General features: G+C 37.1%; 1 pseudogene; it reads right to left on the minus strand.

Moving 5' to 3' along the window:
* Positions 1-2,454: 2,454 nt before the first annotated feature.
* On the minus strand, positions 2,455-4,046 carry LOC137733199 (methylsterol monooxygenase 1-2-like; annotated as a pseudogene).
* Between the last annotated feature and the right edge of the window lie 231 nt (positions 4,047-4,277).

Consider the following 4,277-nt stretch of genomic DNA (forward strand, 5'->3'; position numbering starts at 1 on the left):
CAATTTAGGACATATAACAAAGGGCCTAGCCCATTCTCTCTTATTCTCTCCCTTATAGCCATGCAAAGAACCATCCATTCCATCAAAAACAACCCTATTTTAAGCCCATTCTAAAACCTTGCCATGCATCACATGCATTCCCCTCATAACCTAGTTGTCATTCCACTTCATCAACACATGCATTCCTTTCATAAATCAGCCACATATTCACCCACATGCACTTTAATCATTCAAACATGCACTCCCATTAATTAAACCATTCAAACCAACACAAAAACACCAACATTCCCTCTTTGCCGTGCAAACACATGCATTTCCCTTGCCATTTTCAGCCATCACACTTCATCATTACACCACCATTCATTCTTTAATCCACATCTATTCATCATCATTCACCCTAACTTCAATTCACATGCAAACAACACCCATTTCTGCACCAAAGAAGTCTATGCCGTGACCTTCCTAGCCATTTCCAGCTTTTCCCTTTACATTTCACATGTATTCCATACTTCTCCTAGCTGTTTTCCATCATTATTTCAGCCACCATTCACTCTTTAATCCACATGCATTCACACACACTTCACACAAACAACATTCACATGCAAACACAAGCTTTAACCAACAAACAAAACAGCCAACACATGCACCAAAACACCCATGCCGTGCACTTCACATTGAAATTCCAGCATCTTCACATGCAATTCCAGCTTTCACATGTTGTCCTAGCTGTTTTTCCATCATTCCTCCACACAAACACCTTAAACAAACAGCCATATACACCTCCACTCCTCCTATAAATACCCTTGCATTCCCATTACCTAAACACATCTCATTTTCATACATAAGATACCACAAACACATCCCCTTTGCCGCAAATCCCCTTCCATTTCTACACAACTTCTTCTCGGTTTCATTTCATCCACTCTCCCATTCGCAGAAACCATTCAACCTTAGCCGCTCCACCTTCCTTTACAACACACTTGGAGCACCACCCCGAAGGCAACTCTTAAGGGATTTCGACATCAGTTTTGCTTCAAGGGTTCTTTCTCCTTAATTCTATGTTCATTCATGTTGTATATTTTTATATCAAACATTCTGTAAACTTGAAGTGTAACTAATCTCTTTCTAGGGATTCGATGTAGCCTTGCAAGATTGCCATGTAGTTATTTCAGAATGCTCAGTTGATCCATCTATTTCTTGTTTCATTCTCTGATTTAATTGTGACTTTGTGTGTTGATTTTAATGTTTGATCACCATTTGATTTAACCACAGGTTGTTTAGTCAAGAGTAAAGCACACATCATGCATACTCTTGGTGGATATGTGAATGAATGAAGGGAATGCTTTGCAAACAACCTGCCGAGTGTTTCCTTTGGTTTTATGAAAGTTTCTTGTGCGTGTCATGTTCTTGATTAGGGACCAAAGTTGCACATCACACTTAGGTTCATGATTAGGAACATTTGATCAAATCCACACATCATATGGTTGATCATATCTAAGTGAAACAAACCCAAGAAATAGGTAGATGGATGAGTATAATCTGACTTAACAAGCATGGACTTGGCTTAGCAATGGTGAAACCGAATCCCTAGCTTCATCTCCATTTGTGCTATCTCATTTTATTAATTGTTGATTCATTTATTTGTGTCTACTTCATTTTCTTGTGCTTTCAAGTTACAACAACAAATCTGCCTAAATTGATTAGTTTTATTTCTCTTATAGAGTTCTTGCAAAACAAGTAGTTGTATAGGTCCAATTAGTCCCTGTGGATTCGACACCCTTACTTGTGCCATTATACTAAACATATTCTAGCACGAAGAAGGAAAACATCAATCAGTACATCAAGCAGGTGAGGCAGAGGAGGAAGAAGAACAATAAGATCTTGGAGGAAGCATTTTTCAGCGAAGGGAAATCAGAACTGGCTAGGGTTAAAGAGTCGTGCTGATAGCATGTTATAAATAGGCAAAAGTGAGAGATATAACCTTTGCTTGTGACAGGAGCGAAATGGGCGCAATGTATCACACTGTTTATTTTCGTAACTATAGCACAAAAGGATTGCAGGTAAAGAGAGGAAGGAAAGGATATTGGTATTATTGCTTTTACTCTTTTCTTTTTTGTTTGTTGTGATCATACACGGAATGCTCCTATATAAGAGAAATTTTTTATTGTGATCAGAACACGAGTGATACACCACGTATTTTTATATAAGTGGTATAAAATTTTATTTTTAAAGTTATTAACATTTTAACACACATATCCCACTATTTGTATAGTGACACATGGTGTCCCAACTCGTGTTCCCATCACACAGAAAAATCTCTCCTTATATAGAGTCATATCCGTGAAGAATCATAACATTGAAATGAGTGCCTTTTAAAAAACATCATACAACAACAACAATGCTACTATTCTTAAATCTTCTTAACTTTTCATCTTTGGCTAAAATATATGAGCATTACAGTTTTGGCTTCTCAAGTAGTTGTTTGTGAGACCAGTATCCCTGAAAGTTTAGACAATTTGTTGCATTAGTGCTACGAAATTTCGACTAATTAATTTTCAAGTGCCACCATTTAAATAGTCAAAATTAGATAGGGGTAAATGCTAAATATGAAAAGAAAAAGGGTGTAAAAAAAAAGGAAAAAAAAAAAACCTTGTGGGTCCCTTAGATGGAATCGTGGTAGGTGAAAACTGATGCAAGTTGCTTTTGCTACGTCCTCCGACGTAGTAATGGTAGTCATGGTACTCTGCACCTCCATAAAATGGGATAAATTTTGTGGGACTCCAAGGGAAACTGTACCTGAATAATAGTATATACGGAAGAATCGAATATAAGACATTTCACTTTAAATGCAGATGAGTACAACTAAAACACAAAGTAAAGACGGGAAGTCTTTGTTTCTAGTCGAACTACCACGAGGTGGTACTACTCGATAGAAGATTGTACATGCGAGGATGAATTTATACTTTATGACATATTATAGTATAATGTGACGGTGTTAAAGTTGATAATGGTTAATATACTTACCCGCTATGAGTTTCGATTACTTCCAACTGCCGCAAACCGAACCATAACCAGTAGGTGGTAATGTGACAAGGAACCAAAGTTGGGCCGATGAATGCTGGAAGGCCCAGAATCAAAATCTCGGCCCAATGAGCATATGGTACTGCAAGCCCAATGGGAGCAGTATATTTATGGTGGACCCGTTGGATCTTCTCGTAGGCCCATTTACAGTGGAGCATCCAATGGATCCAATAATTTGAAAAATCTTCTACAATGAAATACACGATGATTTGCACAAATACTTGCGACAAGGGCGGCAATGGCAGACTCGTCCGTATCCCTATCCGCTGCAATTACACCCAACAAGATTGCAGAAAATCAGATTTCCGTTTCCCAAGATTTAATATTATTACAGACGATTATACGTTGTTTTAAATTTTTAATACTATAATGATATGTCTCACATTTATCAAAGAGTGCATTCATTTTTATGTATCTAAATATCATTATCTTAATATAACAAGTTATGTGATGGCTTGTTACTCAACGTAACTGTATTTCAGTGTTTACGCAGGACTTCCCATTTCTTTTTAAGGTACCATAAAATGGATGAAGATCCTTTCCGGATCCTCTTTGTGAGGATTATAGGAATCAATTCATCTTAGCCGTTCATTGAACAAAGAAGATTCAGATAGGATTCTGTTCCCTATAAAATTACATGGACTGTGGGGGATGAAATCACTTGCAGAGGACCAACAACAAGGAAGGTTTGCATGACATCTTTGTAGCACTTGAACATGTCGAAGAAGGAGTCCTTCACTCTTGGCTAAATTTTTGTACTTGTCCATGTTCTTGAACCTGCCGAAGCCGATGAACACGTACGGCAGAGGCGCCAAGGTGTAAAACAACATCAGGAAGATAATGTTATGGAAACGGAGGATGTGATCTGGTTTTTTAACTGAGTAATTGAACCATAGCTTCTCTGCAAAACTTAGAGCCCTACTAAGGGCTTCTTCTGCTTCTTCAATATTCTGATAAGGCAACATGTTTTTAAGTAAACTAAAAGTTTTTCTGAAGTATGTGTACATGTTGAGTGTGCAAAAGATTTATACACGAATTCTTGTATCCTATAGTTTATAGGGAAGTGGTTTTGTGCGTAATGCTAGAAAGACTAAATTTGTAAATAAAATTTTGTAAATTAAATAATTTGTCACTAATAGAAAATGAATATGTTTATCAACACTTAACTACTAATCCATTCATTTTGTCCTTGTGCA

This window comes from Pyrus communis, chromosome 5 (assembly GCF_963583255.1).
Source record: "Pyrus communis chromosome 5, drPyrComm1.1, whole genome shotgun sequence".
In the NCBI taxonomy this organism is placed as follows: Eukaryota; Viridiplantae; Streptophyta; class Magnoliopsida; order Rosales; family Rosaceae; genus Pyrus; species Pyrus communis.